The sequence below is a fragment of the Schistocerca gregaria genome, chromosome 1 (assembly GCF_023897955.1).
Source record: "Schistocerca gregaria isolate iqSchGreg1 chromosome 1, iqSchGreg1.2, whole genome shotgun sequence".
NCBI classification, from domain to species: Eukaryota; Metazoa; Arthropoda; class Insecta; order Orthoptera; family Acrididae; genus Schistocerca; species Schistocerca gregaria.
This window is the reverse complement of record NC_064920.1, coordinates 788226919-788248964: the sequence shown is the minus strand read 5'-3', so window position 1 is coordinate 788248964 and position 22046 is coordinate 788226919. Positions and strand designations below refer to the sequence as shown.

Genomic DNA, 22046 nt, shown 5'->3' with positions numbered 1-22046 from the left:
CTTCATTTTTGCAGAGCATAGCCTTTGTTCAGAGTATATGAAGATAGGCCTAAGTACTTTGTCTTGTGGTTTCTGCATCTTCAATTTTTAGGAAAAGTGAAAGATTTTTCAGTCACATGTTACTATATGGATGCGATTGCAGTTTATCGTCCATTCAGTGGGCCTACACTACACTGTTGTTTGTCAAATCATAGCAATCTAAATCTATTTTCCAAGCATTTCCAGAGGCCTCTGTTTTGCAGAAAACCGGCACTTATTAAAACTGTTGTATAATCTGGAAATGTTTTTTCTGTTAGTGGTGGAGTACACGTTGTGATGAAAACTACGCCAGAACAAAACAAGCTGCGTGGCAGACTGGATTTGAAATCCGGATTTTTACCTTCTGTGGGCAGTACGCGAAAAATAGCTCTATTTGGGCATGTCTTACAGAACGATATGTTCAACCTTTGAGTTTTGTACGTCAGGCATGCATAGATTACTCAATTGTTGGCGCATTCACTACCTAAGGACAAATACATGTTCGAGTAACGGTACAGATCATAATTTTATGTTGTTATTTCAATAATTACAAGCCTTGGCTAACGACACATTTTAAATACCCCGCCGGTGCCCCTCGCGCGCATGCGTAGGCTACTGCAAGGGCAGTGGTCATATCGCTGGAACGAGATAATAACGGCGATCACTTGATCGATACTGTTGTGACAGGCAGAGTTCTTCGCAGACCCTTCAGGATCGGCTTCATAAGGTATCGGCAAATTGCAGTTACTTACAATTTCATTTAATAGTAATGGTTGCTTTAGAGCTATGCGTAATTCGTAACTTATAACTCGGGAAAAGGAAAACCAAACACAAACAACTTGTTTCGCCAAGTACCGATACGCTAAACACTAGCATGACGAAAATCCTCGTTGCCAATTAGGCGTACTCGCGTCAGGCTCATATTATGCGGATAGCAGGGAAATACTGCTGAAACTAAATTACCCGAGATAAAAGCAATTAATCTTAACTATAACAAACAAGTACAACCATATTAAAACTTGTAATTACATCACTGTATGAATATGTAATGTAACGCAGGAGAAAGGCATAACTATGCCTACGCAAGTCGGAACTCGACGTGACGATCACGAGCTTTAAAATGTTGGCCTTAAAGGCGAACTATTCGTATTTTCGTCGACGGAAATTAGCAGAACAAATCATTATTACTTTCATCCAGTTAAAAGATCGAGTGCGCATCAGATACAGAATAAAATTACACATGATTTTCATGCTAGCCATTGTGTAACTACGTGAACTCATTGTTACAGCTTCAGAGAGGATGATCGTGTGAAACACTCAGACGAACGACTACACCTCATTTCGTGTAGATCGGTTTTTACTCGAGCCTTTAAATAGCTACACGAAGCAAAAATTAAATTCATTATATTCCTTTTCATTGCAGAAAATGAAATCACAAGTTCCGTGAAGCTAAAAAAAGTATCTGTCGAGAGATGACTATGTGAAATGAAGTGACAGTGGGCTGGAGAAGATGAGTTGTTTTTAGTCGTTTGAAAGCTTCATGAAAGTATAAGTATCGCGAAATAGTAAAATATAATATTCAATAAGAAGTGAGTTGTTCGTTGTAAATCGAATAAGGCAATTGCACTCTGGTTTAAATTAATTGTGACGTATGTAAAACCTTTGAGTTGCAGTAATGTTCTGCAATCTGAGCGCAGAACACATCGCATTTCGAAGTTTGTGACGTAAGACCGGAGAAAGATCCGCTGGTGCAAACGCCATTTAGATTTGGTTTCTAAGACGACATATGTCTGTTGATATTACTCAGAATACGTTGATAGCAACGTAATTTTTAACAGAATTGCTTGTGAGTAATTCTCATCTATCGACAACGAATTTGCAAGTGCTGCTGCCTCAAGTTGCTTATTTATCGATCAGTTATCGGTTGTTTGCATTTATTCTATTGATGTGTTTCTTTATTGTGTTATGCGAAGCTTTAAATACGAGCAATTCCATTATCATTATCTGCATTTATACTCAGCAAGCCATTGTGAAGTGCATCGCAAACACCTATGTACTGTATGCACTCGATTGAAGATCATTACGAAACAAATACTTACCTGTTAGACTCACTACGTAATACGCAACTTCAGTATCTGACTGTAGATTAAGTTTCCTTACTTTACTTTTATCAGCATGAGGATGTGAATTACGTATAACCTGGAATGCATGGGGAATCTCTGTGCCTCAGTACTAAAGCAGTACCTGTATGTGAGAGAATAGTCTGAATTTAACTGCATCGTAGCCGAAATACACTTTAAATTACAAATGCTTTTCGGATATCCTTCTTTGGTATCAGATGCTAATAGTTTAATAACATGGTGCCACACTTTAGGTTTAGTGGTTTTGTAATTTCCAATATTACTGTAACGCTGTTGCATATCGCACCAACCGAGACTTGCGAGCAGCAAATCCCATTTATCGTTTTTGATTTCTTCCTCCACCGTCGCGCGCTTCGCTCGTCCTCGTCGTCAAAAATCGGAAGTCTTCGCCCAAGTAACAATTTGCTTCAGTACTTCCTCCCCGACCTACGTTGGACTTGATTGAGCTGTGTAGGCGGCAGCTGTTTGAACCCAAGCGCGCTCAAGGGTCCTTACGCGTGCCATAGCGGAGAAATGATTCAGCTGTTCCCAGCAGAAACTACTATTTGCAAGAACGACTAAATATTGAACCAGTGATTTGAAGGGCACGAGAGATAACAAAAGGAAACTGAAGTAATCAAGTTTTCCTTAAAATTATTCTTAAATGAATTTTTTGTATGAGGTCGACATCACAAGACAATATCAGCTCAATAATGTAGTGTCTCTTTCTGACATGTAGGGACGAAAATGCGGTGAGTTATCAATTGAAACTGAAGAAAGTTGCATGAAACTTAGGAAGTAGCAGATAGTGAGATACGTTATTTTTACATTTGCTATGTTTTCCACTTTCAGTTCTTATATAATGTTTACTTACACATCTTCTCCGTCTGACTTGCTGTAATTTCCAATATAACGTGAAATCAAGCATTTCATTCTCTGACCTGCTTATAACAGGTATACAGAGTCCTATTGAACGTTATTTGATATCATGTCTACAAACGCTGCTCTAAAGCCAGCGAGTGGCCTAGGCGTTTTTAGTAAGTCTATGAACGCACTGTTGCCACATGAGATAGACGTCTGTTTAATAGTAGTCGTTTCTCTTTATTATGCTGTTTGGAAGAAATGCCTCTGCAGAAATGGCTCGGTGACGGCTGCATACGTTCGCAGTCGCGGACCGAAGGAGAAGCTTCTTCACGTAGACGGAAAATAGGAACACGATGGTTAGGAGAAGTCAGGTACCTCTCCTGGTTCATATTTAAACCGTTCTACTTTCTTGTTGTTTTTTTCGGTACATTTTTGCATTGCCTCTGTGCTTGCGCCCACGGTGGGGGTCTGTTTCGCAACATTCTCGGCACGGCCCTGATTCCAGTTCCTTCCCTCCCCCACTGATTTAGCTCTCTGCGGCTCCCATTAGTAATGTGAAAGTTTATAATCGTGTACCTTATCCCAGTTAGTGTTTTTACATATTCCCTTCCTATGCAGCTGAGAGCCTCTCCATTAATTATTTTGGAGGTTCATTTAATTTTCGGATTTCTCCTGTAACGCCTCATCTCAAACACTTAAGATTCTGTTCCTTTTCGGTTTTCCTACAATCCATGATTCACTTTCACACAATGTCGAGCTCTGCTTCGTACATCATGTGTTACTTTGCTTATAACGTAGTCTCCTATGCGGTTCTCAAATTTGATGTATCGCTAATCTCATTTATGCAACTCCTCATTGCCGGCCGGTGTGGCCGTGCGGTTCTAGGCGCTTCAGTCTGGAACCGCGTGACCGCTACGGTCGCAGGTTCGAATCCTGCCTCGGGCATGGATGTTTGTGATGTCGTTAGGTTTAACTAGTCCTAAGTTCTAAGGGACTGATGACCACAGATGTTAAGTCCCATTTGAACCAACTCTTCATTACATTCGCCTTCATTGGGTCTACACTCAGTCAATGTTGTGAGCTAATCAGATTGTTCCTTCCATAAAACAGCGGCTGCAATACTCTCTCGCTTTCATTGAGGACAGAAATGCCGTCTGTTACTCTGATCATTGGCATCCTTTCACCCTGAATTTTAATAGCACTGCTGAACTTTTCTTTCATTTCCGTCATTACTTCTTCGATGTACAAATTGTGTAGTAGAGGAGAATGACGTACAAGCTGAATATCAGGGGAGAATGATAGCATTCTTGCCTTTCGCTCTGTTTAATCCAAACGTTTCTCTCCAACTTCCCTTTTTGTTCAAATAGGGGAGAGAGTCGTACCTTGCAACGCTTTTCAGACTGTCGCCACTAGCCGGTCCTACAGTAGAAGTTTAATATATTTTCTTATTGCATTTTGAAACGACTGCATTCAATTCATGTGCTCTGCAATCTTTTTCTTAAATTACAAAAAACAGTCCAGAAAAATAAAGTTTTTACAAACGTGAAAAACTGTTCCAAGGTACAACATGGTCATGAACCTAGGAACAAATATTCTTTTCAAAATTAAAAGTGTTACAGTAGAAAAAATCTTGTCAATACTGTATTTAATTGTCTGTGTGCGCTATTTTATTACTACTACACACCAATAAACAGTAAGTGAAATCAAATTAAGGAGAAATACTATCAGCACCCAGTTACAAATTAAAAACGTTTTGAAACATAATTTGGTGGCAACTAACACGAATTTCCGTTGTCAAGATATGGAAATTGTTGGGATGTTCCATGGTAGAAGTCATCCATTTCAACGTACAAGATGGTGCACGTGTGAAGAAGTATGGCTTAGCCGTCCACATGTTATGTAACTACTTTTAAAAATATACAAAATTTTAAGCGCCATTAAACTCTGTAATTGAAGAATTGACAACATCCTCAAAATAGCATGAAAGTTGCGTCCCAGTTCTGAGACAGAGTCGCGAAGCGTAAATGCACTGAATATTATGAAACAAATCGTTGATCATACAGGATGACCAAGTGCAGTGCTCGATCATTTATCTCAATTCTTAATATAACTTATTGGCCACTGTACACAACGATAACGTCATCAAAGTGAAAATAAATAGCTTACGTGTGCACTGGGCTATATTTGTTACCAGTGGCTCGCCTAACAACGGAAACGTAGGACCATGCAAAGAATCTTGGAATTTAATTCAGGACGGAGATTAACTGATATTTATTTGTTCTAATAACTGGCAAAAATCGCAAAAAAATGTAAAAGACTGAATGGATGAAGCACAAGAGCTGTTATTCTGGGCAGCTTGCAAAACAAGTTAACTATACAACAATATGCCACAAATTATAACCAAATTAAGTAAAACAGTCGCCTGGCAAAATAAGCAAGTAGCGAGCTGCTCAGAATATGGACTGGGTTCCCACAAGTGCGACACTTACATTTACCCAAAATCAGCAAAGTGTGTGCCCATCAGCACCAAACGGCGGCTGAGAGACGAGTGACCCTCACGGCAGCCAGTGATCAAATGACCACAAAATTAAGTACTCCTTCCGCAACTCACTACTTTTAAAAAACCCTATATGGAGGTGACGACTCAATGCTGTTGTCCATGTGGTGGACAAGAATATTGCTTATTTTACGAAAAAAGGAGAGGAAAGTTGCAAGTAATTCTCACGTGCTGATCGGAAGGCATCTCGCTGTCTCACCCTTTAATGTCCGAACAAAGGAGGGAAAAATGTGGTGCTCAGTTATTCTCTGGGGATGGTAGTGGTCAGGGATAGGAAAGCACCGTCTCTGTCGACAAAAGCACAAAGCAGGTCGCAGCTTTACTTCCGCAAAAACTGCCCAACTCCAAGGGGCCTTAGCCCTCTATAATGAGATTCACTGACCACCTCCTGCCCAGAGACCACACCAGTAATCACTTCTCCAAGTAGAAAACACAAAGTTTTCCTCCTAGCAAATGTGTTCAGTGCACTCTAAATAAAATTTACCATGAAGCGATGGCAAAAATGAAGTAGTATAACATAGTGATACATGACAATAATGTCAATGTAATTCCACTGTACTTAAATATCTAAAACTTGTATTGTTTAGAACGCCGCACGAAACACAAGCTCCTGTCTCACTGCAACAAAAGCTGTAGAAAATGCTGTAAATTGCTCATGGTAATTTGTTGAGTGCATTCATTCATTGATTCCAAAAATCAGTAACTAGACTGAAAAGCCAACGAGGAACATCATGTATGCCTAGGTAAAATATCCCCCAGGTACAGCACTGTCTCCTATATATTGTCACCCTTCTTTCCCAATAGATTCTATTTTTCCTGAGGAATTTAAACATATTGCATCATCTCACATTGTCAAACGCTTTTTCAAAGTCGACAAATTGCCTTTGATATTTACTTATTTATTTAATCATATGGTTAGGGCCAAGCTGTTCGCCAGGTGCTGGTCTTTCAATTTGATGCCACTTCGGCGACCTGTAGTCGATGAGGATGATAGGATGATGATGAGGATAGCACAACACTCACTCCATGGGCGGATAAAATTCCCCGACCCAGCCTGGAATCGAACCCGTGACCAGAGGATTAACAATCCGTCACGCTGACCATTTTTTTTAAAATCTCATTTTGTTCGCTTTTGTTCGTTGCATCTGTTCGGGGCGGCCGTTGTAAGACATCCTTTTTAAGTTCGTTGTTGATCGATTAGCTCAGTTTTTTTTTATTAGAGGGCTGCTAACCCTCTGACCGAACAGGCTGAGCTACCGTGCCGGCTGACCGTTCAGCTACTGGGGGCAGACATTGATATCTTATGTATTGTGTGGATGATATTTTTCTGAAAATCCCATGTTTATTCTATTAACTAAACACTTTTTTACCTTGTTTCACAAGATTCAATATTAGTGAACACTCTAGGTTTCTAATTAACAAGCGCATTATTTAGTAGTCTACACAAATGATTCCAAAGATTGCAACTACATAAAGATAAAAACATCAGCTCCTTAATTTATCAACTCTTGACTTAAACGTTCCAAGTAATCACTGCTGACAATTTTGACAGTTACATTTGTATGCTACAACATTCATTAGGAAAGCATTTACAATAATTATGAATTAACATAACCTAGAGTAGAGCTGTGTGCACAGGAATGGGAATTTGTGTCATTATCTAGTAGTGAATAGGAACTTCTTCACAATCCTAGTGAAGGTTAGTTCTATTTTGGAGATTTAGCAACTCTGCCTACGTGAGCTCTTGGCTCCCCTTAACCCCTTATCGAGGAATAAACACTACCTTACCACTGATCCTAACCACACCCAATTAGCCCTTTATATTTCCATCTGACAGGGGAAAGCCACGGGAAACCATCCCATGTATTGTTACCACGAAAATTCATCATGGATTTGCTTGCTGTTAAACAGTCTGGAGATATAAGCAGTCCCCCATGGGGGGGGGGGGGGGAGGGGGGGGGGGACAGCTGCATGCAAGACTATGGATATCCAAAGGAATGTTCACAAGACTGTGACTTCTTGTAATGAACAAGGATTATGCCAAATCGGAAAATTACACATTGTGGAATGGGAATACCAGCAAACCAAAATCGGAATATTAGGATTAGCAGAGTATCACTGGAGAGGCAGTGAGCACTTCAAAACAGCTAATCGCAATCTGCACTACTGTATAACGACAAGACACTATTTAACATTGTTATCAAACATCTCGAAAAGTTCTTGACCGATTTCCTTCAGATTTTTACATGATAGTTTAATAAACACTTGGATGGACACAGGCTATATTTTTTCCATATACAGTATATAAATATACCACGGGGTTATAATTAAACTTTCCCTATTTAACATGTTATAACACGGAAACTAATTACCATACGAGTACCAAACTTGGTAGCATTAATTTCCAGAGTATGGGATGCATGATTTACATGTGTCACAAGGCCACTGTCCAGTTCTAACTATGGCCACCAGGTGCCATGTTCAGTCATCGTGATTCATAGTCTCACTCACCTGACCAGCCGCAGTGCACTTATTGACATGTCAATGTGAACTTGGACAAAAGGAGGCGGACATTATTGGTGAAGTTCTATTATCAAAACAACTGTAATGCTGCAGCTACACGTCAAGAACAACGCCAGCTGAAAGGCTAACAGAAGGGTCCTTTTTCTCCAGCGGCTGTGCAAAGCACGATAAAGAAGTTTGAATCAACTAGAGAACTGGGGCGTCGCTCTGGGAAGTGGCCGACGACCGGTTGCACCATACTAGGTTGATGATGATGATATTTGGTTTATGGGGTGCTCAATTGCTCAGTCATCAGCGCCTGTATAGGGTCTCAATTTTTACACAGTCCAATCTAGCCACTTTCACGAATGATGATGACAACACAAACACCCGGTTCTCGGGTAGAGAAAATCCCTAACCCTGCCGGGTAGCGAACCCAGGACCATGATCTAGAGGCTGCAATGCAAAGCACTAGACCATGAGCTGCGGACCAGGTGGTTGATGTAATCGCTGTTGCAATGACAGACAAAGCTGCCCGCAATTCCTGATCGTCAGGCAGTGCTGTGTCACTACATTTGAACATCCCATAGTCCACTGTACGGAAGGTGCTTCGAACCGTTCTCAAATGGTATCCAGAGAAAACCAATGTTGTACACAGCTTGCAGCACAGGACGCACAACAACGTGTTGACTTCGGTCTCCAGTTTCTCGCAAGGACTGAAGTTGAACAGGACTGGTGCAGGACCATCCTATCAAAAAACGAAGCTCATTTTTCTCTGACAGGTGAGGTGAACACACAGAATTGCCGAGTGTGGGAATCTTCACCTCCAGTCAATGTGCATGAAGTTCCTCTGTATGGTGAATGTGTCACCATATGGTGTGGCTTCATGGCTGTGTTCATCATTGGCTCATTCTTTTTTCAACAGGTTGGTGCTCAAGCACCAAAGACATGCAGTGTGACTGACCAGAGTTATTACGATATGCTCCACCAGCATCTCATACCTGCCCTACAGGAAAGAGACTTACTGAACTCAACAGTTTTCGCGCAAGATGGGGCCCCACCACACATTGCTCGTGAAGTTCACCTGCTTCTCCGAAACACATTTGGAAACGTCAGCTGATCGTTTCTAAATGCTTCGCCGGCACAATCACCTGATCTCACTCCCTGTTATATCTGGTTGTGGGGCTACCTGAAGGATAGGGTTTACCAGGGTAACATTCACTCATGTGCTGATCTGTAGCACAGCATATCAAGAGACGTAGCCAGCAAAACTATGGACATGCTTCATTCTGCTGAGCAGAATGCAGTCATGCGCTTTTAGACTCTTTTGGACACTGATGGGCGCTAGCCCCTTTTGTAGCAGTAATGGTACGAATATTTAATGGTATGATGTACCGTAGCAGCACATTATAAGTGTTTCAGTTAAATTGATTTCGCATTATTTCTTTTCCCCGAACCCTTGACATTAATGGTACCAAGTTTGGTACTCATACAGTAATTTGCTTCTGTGTTAAATAAGGAATGTTTAATTATAACAACCCAGTATTTAATATGTAAAGGGGAGATGTTGTTACGAAAACCTTGACAAGTTCTTGACGATTTACTTCGAATTTTTACGCTTGGATGGACATAGACAATAAATGGCAGAAACGCTGTTACCAAAAGGCTCGGAAAGTTGTTGACCGGTTTACTTAAAATATTTACAAAATGCGCTAATAAACATTCAAAGAGACATAGGGTATATGTATATAAAGACACATAAAAAACGTTTTGCATCACCTCGGTTCCGAGAGTTCCGGAACATGTACAGAAAATTGCAATAGATATCAACAAAAACATTATTTCCGCCCTTTTTATTGCTCATGAAAACCACACATTGCATGTTGTACCACCATACAGCGAGACCTTCAGAGGTGGTGGTCCAGATTGCTGTACCCACCGGTACCACTAATACCTAGTAGCATATCCTCTTGTATTGATGCATGCCTGTATTCATCGTGTCATACAATCCGGAAGTCCATCAAGGCACTGTTGGTCCATATTGTCCCACTCCTCAACGGCGATTTGGCGTAGATTCCTCAGAGTGGTTGGTGGGAGACATCGTCCATAAAAAGACCTTTTCAATCTATCCCAGGCAGTTGGATAGGGTTCATGTCTGGAGAACATGCTGGCCACTCTAGTCGAGCGGTATCGTTATCCTAAAGGAAGTCATTCACAAGATGTGCACGATGGTGACGCGAATTGTCGTCCATTAAGACGAATGCCTCGCCAACATGCTGCCTGTATGGCTGCACTATCGGTCGGAGGATGGCATTCACGTATTGTACAGTCATTATGGCGCCTTTCGTGACAACCAGCGGTATACGTACACCCCACATAATGCCACTCCAAAACAGCAGGGAACCTCAATCTTGTTGCTCTCGCTGGACAGTGTGTCTAAGGCGTTCAGCCTGACCAGGTTGCCTCGAAACACGTCTCCGACAATTGTCTGCTTGAAGGCATATACGACACTCATCAATGAAGAAAATATGATGCCAATCCTGAGTGGTCCATTCGGCATGTTGTTGGGCCCATCTGTACCGCGCTGTATGGTGTCACAGTTGCAAAGATGGACCACGCCATGGACGTCGGGAGTGAAGTTGCACATCATGCAGCCTATTGTGCACAGTTTGAGTTGTAACAAAACGTCCTGTGGCTGCACGAAAAGCATTATTCAACAAGGTGGCGTTGCTGTCAGGGTTCCTCTGAGCCATAATCCGTAGGTAGCGGTCATCCACTGCAGTAGTAACCCTAGGGCGGCCTGAGCCATGCATGTCATCGACAGTTCCTGTCTCTCTGCATCTCCTCCATGTCCGAACAATATCGCTTTGGTTCACTCCAAGATGCCTGGACACCGCCCTAGTATGAGAGTTCTTCCTCGCACAAAGTAACAATGTGGACGTGATCGAACCACGGTATTGACCGTCTAGGCATGGTTGAACTACAGACAACACGAACCGTGTACCTCCTTCCTGGTGGAATGACTGGAACTGATCGACTGTTGGACCCCCTCCATCTAATAGACGCTGCTCACGCATGCTTGTTTACATCTTTGGGCGGGTTTGGTGACATCTTCCTGCTGCCACCCCGAACTCCTGGGACGGAATTAGTGTATTCCATCTGTCTACGTCTAGTGTGAGCCCTGGAATAGGGTGAACATGTTTCAGTTGTATACGAGTCATGTAACTGAGGCAGTATGTGGGGACCAGCCTGGTATTCACCTATTAGGATGTGGAAAACCGCCTAAAAACACACCCAGGCTAATTTTACTTAAAATTGTATATACAACAATGTGATGTTTTGTTTTCTTATCTGGTATCCGTTTTAACAGAAAACAGGAAGTTATATTTGGGCATATCAGCTTATGATTAGAATACTACTACGGACTCCAAATCGATTGAAACTTTGTAATCCTACCCGTTCATACATTAAATTATGAGAAATACTGTCATTGAAGCTACTATACACACAGATCCAGCAATTGGAGAGGTCTTTGTCATACGCCATATATCAATGGTCCCAACCGATTTACCAACTCCCTTTAAGCCACTTCAGATCCCAGTCAACGTTTTGTTTTCAGTAACAATAAATTAGGCTTAGAATCGGAAAGAGAGAGTAGAGGAGATGATCAGGGAGGCAGAGGAGGAAATGGAAATATAGAGAGGGTGAAGAGGAAATGGACAGAGAGAGGGGAAGGAAGAGGAGGAGGAGATGAACAAAGAGATGGGGTAGGAGGTGATGGTGAGTGAGAGAGAGGGGTGAGAGGAGATTTTTACCTATATCCAATTTCAATACATATTTAGTAATTGCAAACCATTGCCAGTTTCGCTAGTACAGTATATGTCTGATAGATCAGATAATTCCATTAGTAGCAGGCTCCTTAAATGTTGTACAGACGTATGCACCAACTTCACAAGCTGATGATGGAGAGTTAAAAGAATTTTATGAGTATCTTTCATTGTGCCTCGACTCAGAACCCAAAAAGAAAATTACCATGATGCAAGGAGATATTAATGCTAAGACATGGAAGTGGGACTCGTCAAAGGAAATTCTTGGCTGTCATGGTTTAAGCAAATGATTGTGGAGACCGACTGATCCAGTTCTGTCAGAAAAATGAGTTTGTTATTACCAACATCTGTTTTCAGCACCATCCATTGAGGCTTTCCACCTAGAGTTCACCAGCTGGTACTTCAGCGTAATCAGATGGCTATTCTTTGATTACATGAAATGTATTCATCACTTCATTATACAGCTGATAGTTGTCCACATTTGCAACTGCGAATACATTTCATGTATTTCATAAACGCTGTAGAAGCCGCAGTGCCTGCTCCTTCGTGCATGGATGCACGTCCGAAGGAACATTGCATCGTGCTGCTGAATAACACAGGCACTGCAATATCGTATTATTTGACTGGCTTAAGATGGAGATCGTCCGTTGAAAACATTCCTGGTGCTGACTGCGGTTCTAACCATCAGCTTCTTTGCCTTGTACTGAGAATGAAACTGGCGAAATGTAAACGAGCACCTTTTAAGCAAGAAGACTACTAGAGCAAAAGCCTGAAATTGAAAATTTTAGATATCGAGACCAATAAACACTTTAAAGTGGCATCTGCTTAGAAATGGAACATCTCGAAGCAGACATTAGTTAAAACAGCTGAAGAAGCAGTTAAGGATAACAAAAAATAAACTAGCTAACTAACAAAACCATACAAATCATTGAAGACGAAAGAAGAACTGAAGATGAGAGGAATTCAGCAGTACCGCAAGTTATCTGCGTTAAAACAGAGAAGATACGGAAGAGACAAGAATCATCACACTAGTAAAACATGCGAGAGAATTGAGAAATTCTGAGAATGCAATGAGACCAGGTGCGTGTTCGATGAACTAAAGACTCAGACAAGACCCTTCAAACCAAGAACAGCGGTTGTAGAAGATAAAGACGGCACGCTTCTAACCAATATAGAATTATCTGTTGATCGGTGGAGATCATACTGCAACAATTTCGAAGATAAAAATGGAACACTTGGTCATGCAAACATTCCAGTAGAGAAGAAACCTAACATCTCAAAAGAAGAAATCCTAAAAGCCATAGCTAAATTGATAAAATAATAAAGCACCTGTACCTGACGTTATTACTGCTAAAATGATCAAAACACCTGGGGATCTGGGTTCGTAAATCACGCACTCAATATGTAACAGCATATGGAATAACGGAACATGCATAGAAGACTGGATCATGTCGGTAACGATTCAGTTTCATAAGAAAGGAAACCCCCAGTGTTGTGAGAACTACAGAACCATTTCGTTGATTTCATATGCAAGCAAGATTCTTCTAAATGTCATCCATGAACGCTTGAGAAGCTACGAAAAGAAATACCATTGGAACAAGGAACAAGAAGAGATTCTCAATGTCTTAAAATTTAGTGAATCCAATACCCCTATAGTTCTTTGTTTCTTGGGCTACAGCAAGTCTTTCGACTGTGTTTGATGGAAAAAACTGTGAATTGTGCCAGCACAAATGGGCATTACCAAAAACCTCTATTCTGGTAGCAAGGCAGTAATCAAACTAGAAAAGAATATTTCAAGTCCTTTTGAACGTTGTAAAGGTGTTAGAGCTGGGTGCATTCTATCGCCAGTTATATTTAAGATCTATGGAGAATATGTTATGAGAAAAAGTCTTCATGGCTCGACTTACGGAATACGAATTGGAGGACGAAGAATCAGTAATTTAAAATTTGCTGATGATACCACATCGTGAGCAGTATCACAGGTGGAAATAAAGGAACTACTGGATAGAGTTAAAAGAGAAAGTGAGAACCTTTGATTGTCAATTAAAAAGAGAAAGACCAAGATCATGAGAGTTGATAAAGGTGAGCCACTACCAGCTACTGACGTACTATAAGAGTATGAAGAAGTTGATTACTTTACTTACCAGTGCTCAGTGGTTCAGTGGCTCTACACAGGAAATATGGCTAGAATTGTCTCCATCCACAAAGATACTCTGCAAATCAAACTTAAGTGCCCGGAAAAGGGTTCATTGAAGCATCTTTACAATAATTCTCTATTATTCCACTATCGAACAGCGCGAGGAAAAAACGAACACCTATATCTTTCCGTGCGAGCTTTCCGTGCGAGCTCTGATTTCCCTTGTTTTATGATGATGATCGTTTCTCCCTCTGTAGGTCGGCCTCAATAAAATATTTTCGCATTCGGAAGAGAAAGCTGGTGATTGAAATTTCGTGAGATGATCCCGTCGCACCGAATAACGCCTTTGTTTTAATGGTGTCCAACCCAAATTCTGTATCATGTCCATGACACTCTCTCCCCTGTTTCGCGACAACACAAAACGTGCTGCTCTTTGAACTTTCTCGATGTACTCCATGTAAGGATCCCAGATCGCTTTGTGGTACTCCAAAAGAGCACGGACAAGCGTAGTGCAGGCAGTCTGTTTAGTAGATCTGTTACATTTTCTAAGTGTTCTGCCAATAAAACGCAGTCAATGCTTTGCCTTGCCCACAACATTTTTTACGTGTTCTTTCCAATTTAAATTGTTCGTAATTGTAATTCTTTGGTGTTTAGTTGAATTTACTGCCTTTTGATTAGACTGATTTATCGTGTAATCGAAGTTTAATGGATTCCTGTTAGCACTCGTGTGGATGATCTCACACTTTTCAACATGAAGGGTTAATTGCCAATTTTCGCTCCATTTAGATATCTTTTCTAAATCGTTTTGTTGTCGGTTTTGATATTCCGATGAGTTTATTATCCGACAAACCACAGCATCATCTGCAAACAACCTAAGACGGCTGCTCAGATTGTCTCCTACATCGTATATATAGATAAGGAACAGCAAACGGCCTATAACACTACTTGGGGAACCCCAGAAATCGCTTCTGTTTTACTCAGTGACTTTCTGCCAATTACAACGAACTGTGACCTCTATGACAGGAAATCACGAATCCACTTGCACAAGCACGCAATTTCACTACAACTCGCTTGTGTGGTACAGTGTCAAAGGCGTTTTGGAAATCTAGAAATACGAACTCAGTTTGAAATCCCTTGTCAACAGCACTCATCACTTCGTGTGTGTAAAGAGCTAGTTGTGTTTAACTAAATTCGTGTTGACTGTGTGTCAGTAGACCGTTCTCTTCGAGTTAATTCATAATGTTAGAACACAATATATGTTTCCAAATCATGCTGCGTATCGACATAAACAATATGGGCCTGTAATTTAGTGGGTTACTCTTACTACCTTTATTGAATTTTACTGTGACGTGTGCACATTCCAGTCTTTGGGTATGGATCTTTCATCGAGAGAGCAGTTGTATATGACTGTTAAGTATGGAGCTATTGCACCAGCATACTCTGAAAGGAACCTAATTGGTATACAGTCTCGACCGGAAGACTTGCTTTTATTAAGTGATTTAAGTTGCTTCGCTACTCCCACAACATCTCTTCTGAGTTACTCATGTTGGCAGCTGTTCTTGGTTCTATTTCTGGAATATTTACTTCGTCTTCTTTGGTGAAAGAGTTTCGGAAGGCTGTGTTTAGTAACTCTGCGTTCGCACAACTGTTGTCGATAGTATTTCCATTGCTATTGCGTAGAGTAGGCATAAACCGTGTCTTGTCGCTAGGATACTTAACATACGACCAGAAATTCTTCGTATTTTCTGCCATGTCTCGAGATAAAGCGACGCTGCTTCGAAGCCGACAGTGATTTGGACGTATCGAGCCCTAACCAGACCTACTACATTGAGAGTGCTGAAATCTCTGGTGTCTCTAGTTTTCCTTTATGGCGCTGAAACAATGATAATAACTGCTGGGGAGTGCAAAAGAACTGATGCTGAGAATATCATGGATGAACAAACGGATCAACAAATCAACTCTTCAGGAACTCAGAATGGGGAAGAAGTTATTCAGTATTTGTTTCCAGCGAAGCCTGCAGTTCTTTGGTCACAGAGAAGAGGAAACTTGGAAAAGATGATCATCCAAAGCAAAGTCAAAGGGAAGAGATTGCAGGGTAGACCACTGAGATGATTGATGAACCAGATAAAGGAGAAGACACATAAAACAAGCGGCCTGCTGCTCCGAGATGCAGAAGACTGGAAAAAATGGAGAAAGAATGTCAAGACGATTGTGTGATTGGCCGCCATCTTTCAGGTATGAAAGAGGGTGATGATGACGTCCTGTTTGTGAATGAAGATACCAAGGTTCTTTGCTTGTAATATTGTATAAAAGGGGTGAATAATTGAACTGAGCTTGCTAATTAAGTAATAAATGTGGTGTTACACACATTAGTTTCTTGATTTCTAATATCTTTAATTGAGTGAGCATTGCAAACTTTCTATGTGTAGGACTTCTACAGTGTGGGCCAAATAAAAGTGGCCCGCGCGAGGATGGAGAAATTGCCCATACAGCCGGTCGAACCTTGGAGCACATTTACACAATCCTCACGGATGACAGAGTTGTTGGCAGAGGTCTGTGTGGTCGCGGCCATAGCTGGCCACCCAGGTCACCTGATCTGTTAGTGTGCGATTACTTTGTACGGGGAGTCCTCAAGTCTAAGGTGTAACGTAACAACCCTCATAGTCTTGAAGAACTGCAGCAGAGCATTTCCGATGAGACTGCAGCAATTCCAGCAGTGCAGCATCGATCCTCCTTGAACAACTTGCTGAGCAGGACTCAGATTTGCCAAGAGATGAATGGCGGCCACTGTCAACATCTGATTCTTTGTGTCCAGGAATTCTGTTCTCTGGGCCACTTTTATTTGCCCCACCCTGCACGTCTATTACGTATTTGTGGTTTTAGTTAAGCGATGTTCAGCAAAGGGTGAATCTGGCTCTTTAATTTCCAGCTTCTATGGTGTTATCTGAGCCTATTACCGATTGACCCATCCACATTTTCATGACGGTTGATTATTATCTTTTGGGTTGGCAAGTGCACATCCTTAGAAAAGCAAGCCAACTGTACACTTCTATGCACCACCCCTCTCCATGGCGAGACGTTCTTCACCCTTACCCGACACCCACACTCAGAATCGATCAAATTAAAATTTATGCACTCTACTTGTCTCTTCATCGGTGGACTACTTTCTACTGAACTGGCAGAAATTGGACAATTTCAGACTGCTAGTGATTTGGCAGATCTCTGGCACTAACAATAACAAGAATACTATGTAGGCTCTACGCGCTACCCACAGGCCGCCTGCGCCCAAAACAAGTATCAATGCAGCCCAGTAAGTGAGCGTCTATCACACGATCGAAAAAAAAACATAAAATTTCGTTTATGTAAAATTAAGATAAAATTAATATTTGCAATGTGATACATTAAGCGCGGCCATTCGTTTCAGAAGATGTAATGTCTATCTCATAATTCCACGCGTTAATCCTAGTGTTTGCGTTAATCCTAGTGTTTGATGATGATGATGTGGTCCCATACTCCGAGGAGCGTAGGGGACGATGCGGGAGACACTCACCGCCGTACTAGGCAAGGTCCTAGTGGAGGTGGTTAGCCAGTGCCGTCCTCCGACCTTAATAGGGATGAATGATGATGATGAAGACAACAGAACACCCAGTCATCTCGAGGCAGGAAAAAATCCCTGACCCCCCCCCCCCCCGCCCCCGCCGGGAATCGAACCCGGATCCCGTGCAAGAGAAGCGAGAACGCTACCGCAAGACTACGAGCTGCGGACCCTACCGTTTGAAAAACCGTAATTATTAGTATAACCTACGTAATCAGTTTCACAATCTTATGGAACAGTGACAATAGTTATTATATTTTAAATATAATTTAGTTTCATTACCGAAACACAGTAGAACACTTGTTTTTACTCCACAGAAAATTTAATTTTATCCCTCAGTGGTAATTACCGCCAGGTTGTGAACCACTGTTCTACACCTTACCTTGAATAATCGTTTGGCTGCTACTCTGCGCGTCCCTTCTCCAGTGATTTTAGGAATTTCCCTTTTGGCATGTTTGACCGCAAGTCTTCAAAAGCTCTGTTAAACACTGACTTTCTACATTTACATCTATACTCCGCAAACCAGCATCCGGTGTGCAGCGTAGGGTACTTCTGGTATCACTGTCTGTCCCTCCCTTCCCTGTTCCATTCGACAGTGCCTCGTGGGAAGAATGATTGTAGACACACGTATTAGTTCTAATTTCTCGGATCTTCTCGTTGCGATCATTTCGCGACGCTTATGTGGGAGGAAGTAATACATTGCTCGCCTCTTCCCGGAACGCACCTGCTCTAATACAGGATCCGCTACGTCTTCCTTTCTTCTTCTGTCTCGTCAGCAGATAGTTACTCCTCCTCGTGGAGATCCTCAGGAACCCTTTCTACCCAACCGACCGCTCTCTCTTCTGCCTTTGACAGCGTAACTCCTTTAGCAGTCTTGAAGTTGACGCATTTGCTTTTAATTTCATCTGAAATTATTTTGACTTTTCCATGTGTTGAATATGTTCTTTCGATGATCACATCATTCTCGACCACTTTTCTGCGCCTATTTCGCTTTCCAGTACCACCCTTTTATTTCATTCCTAAGTGGTTATCTTGCTGTGTTCCCTCGCTTCCCCAAACATTTTTGTATTTCCTTTTTTCATCCGAGGTTTCTCCTCAGTTACATTCTTTGTACCTGTATTTACCTAATCAACTTCTATGACTACATTTATTAGGGATGTCCAGCCCTCTTCAACGGAACTGCCAACTGTGGCATTCATTAATTGTTGAATCTACAGCCTCAAAGAACTTCAGATGCACATCGTCATTCCTCAAAGCTTCAGTATTCCTCTCCCTTACTCGTCGATTCTGCTGGCGTTTCTTTTAATCTCTTCTTCACTACTAAATCGCTATCTGAGCTTATATCTGCGCCTGGTTACACCTTACAATCCAATATCTCTTTTCGGAAACTCTCTCCCACCGCGATCTTATTCAAATGTATTCTCGTATCTCCACGCTTTTCCAAGTCTACAGCCATCTGTGCTGATTCTTGAACAGTGTACTTACTACTAGTAGCTGAAATTTATTGCAGAACTGAGTAAGGCTTCCTCCTCTCTCATTCCTACTACCTAGCCCGCAATATCGCGTAAAGCTGTCTTCTGTTTCTTCTCCTTCTGCAGTCTTCCAGTTCTCCACAATAAGTAGCTTTTTATGTGCCTTAACAAGTTGAGCTGCTCATTCCGTGTTAACGCATACTGTATCTCATCATTTTCGGCTTGTGACATTGGATGAATGCCTGTTGTATTGTTGTTGGCGTTGGTTTGCTATCGATTATGATGATAATAATCCAATTAATGAACTGTTCTCAATAACTAACTGATTGTCCTACTTTCCTGAGTATTCGATACCCTTTACACCAATTTATTAAATGATATTCATCTGACCAGAAATCCTTTTAGCACATTTCTATTTCCTCCTACTATGTATATGAAGGGCTTATTTCAATAGTGCTACAAGTCCATTACCTCCACTTTTCTGCGTGTAATGCTTCTGAAATTAATGATCCAATCAAAGAGAAAGAAAGGTTCATCTCTAGCAAGAAGCCATATGTTTGAATGTTTCTGGTATCTCAACTGCAGATTTTTCAGCGCTCTGTATCTCAAAATGAACAAAAATGGACTTACACCACTATTGAAATAAGCTTCTCATATCTAGATTGAGTCTTTGCATTTCTCTTTTCAGATGTCTTAATTTCCCCAATGCATTCAGATTTCTGGCCTTCCACATTCCAACAAATAAAATGTAACCGTTTCGTTGGTTTTTAAATCTTTTTCATTGTCTCTTCCCCTTTGGCATTCCTCTCCCAGCCAATGGAATGCGGCACTAATCCATATTTTATGGCCAATTGATCAACATGACACTTTTTCAGTTACATGCCATATATGCTGTGGATGCATATTAAGCATCTTTCACGTAGTGGTTTCCATTGCCGTCTACATACTCCTGCCGTTAATCATTCCTGCTTGTTACGTCGTTAGGGACAGTTTCCCACACATATAGGGGTGTCCTGAAGCCGATCTTTCGCCCTCTTTGAGCCTTCTGAAAATCTTCGGACGTATGCCGATTATTTTTATTCAAAATTTAAGCAGAGGCTGAGATCGCACTTGGGATCGAGGATAATATTTGTCTACGCCGGCATTCTTAGACCGTGGTGACTCCTTTCATTTTTATTTTGCAAACGGTGTTTCAAATATTTGTTGCCCTCCAGATACTTCTCACAGACTCTTCCTCCAGTGTGCGTATCCCGTTTTTGCGATGTCGCTAACTAAAATCTTCTCCATTTATTCTTAAGGAATAATCAGAATTTAGTGAAAACATACAATCCAATAAATTACGCTTTTTGAGAGAACTTTATAAGGCAAAGGAAGGAGCAAATTGTGCTTCCACCAAAATTTTTAGCTGTCTCTACAGTGAAGGCAAATTCTAGCAGAAACTATAATTTTAAGCATCAAATGTAGCCTTTGCTGCGTGATGACTCCTTTCCTGCTTTAGAGGAAAATTAAATCGGTGATATCTTATCAAGCGCCAAACGAATCAGAAACTCGAGTGACAGATTGCTAATATGATTACATCACCAGATCAGGGCTCCACAATTAGGAGATACAGGTAACTGATGTACGGAAAAAAATGTGGACCCGGAAATCAGTGCATAAATTGCACATCGCCCGACTTCTGCCGTACAGTACTTCGGGTCTGTTAATCGGCTCGTTAATCTGAATTCATTCTTTCATATCTTACTGAAAAGCTCACTGCTATTGGCGGAAAAGGTGTGATGTGGCCAAGGAGAATATAATGAAATGTCGCCTTCTCATCTTGGTGTGAAAACTCGATTGTTAGTGGCTGTATTGGCAATATGTGATACTCATCCTGGACTCATTATTTGATCAGCAAGGGCCGTAGACCACGACACGTCTTTGGACATTGTCTATTATTCAAATTATAATTGGACAAGGCCACCGGGGACATATTGGGATTCGAGTAAATATTTTGTGATTTGCAGTAGGTGTGTATAAATATCTATTTGTGAATCCGATATATTTAATTCTAAAAGCGTTTTAGGACCCAAAGCACTTTTAGCGGCAAATTGGCGGTGATGCTGAGTATTTTATTAACTACAAAGATCACCGAATTGCCCTGTGCTAACAAATTGCGCATAAAATTAATGTTGTACTTTTTCGGTTGCCACTATATCCACTGAGCCTGCTGGTTATACTGCACCCCTTGGGAAAACGTAAAAGGTTGGTGAATACTTGCTGGAATATTTCCAGAACTGTTGCAGGATTTTTTGTGGGCTGTCAGTATAAGAAAATAGTGGTATCTAATAATTACAACATATTACTTGTAATTCGCAAAGTAATAGACAACGAATAAGAAACTATAAATCTATTAGTCTTTTGTAAATAGTTTTCAGCGAAAATTTAGCTACAAGTTTGGAACGTAACTGAAGACTTTGACGAGGGCAAAGAGGAAGCTGGTTTTAGAAGCCAATACAGAATGTTTGACAGACTACATGTTTTCACTTATTTTGTAGAAAGAGGATTCTAGCATGAATCAGAACTTCGCTAGTTATTTATGGATTTAGAGAAGGATTTTATTACCATTCTTCATGTTTCTCAAACGTTCATTTCTTGCCGCACAGTTTTGAAATCGCTGTACGCAGATACACGAATAATGATAGTACGTTTATCCACCACACTGATTTTTGTCTTGTTTCTAGCTTGTACTTCGCGAGCGCTTCCTATAAAGACTGCTACCATTCGTAATATTGGATATTTCGTGGCTTCATAATCGGCGCACGAGTGATGTGACACAGAATCTCCGAGGCAGCGATGAAGTGAGGATTTTCCCGTGCCACTATTTCACGAATGTACCGTAATATCAGAAATCCGGTAAAACATCAAATCTCCAACACCAAGGCGGCCGGAAAAAGACGCTGCAAGAACGGGAC

At 41.2% G+C, this 22046-nt stretch overlaps 1 protein-coding gene across 1 annotated transcript in view; it reads left to right on the top strand.

The window, feature by feature from the left end:
* The first annotated feature begins 666 nt into the window (after nt 1-666).
* LOC126269497 (beta-mannosidase) overlaps nt 667-22046 on the top strand; it is a 221527-nt gene continuing 200147 nt past the window's right edge. The window contains exon 1 of the mRNA XM_049973998.1: nt 667-745. The gene's annotated coding sequence lies outside the window, so the exon portion shown is untranslated. The remainder of the gene's footprint in view (nt 746-22046) is intronic.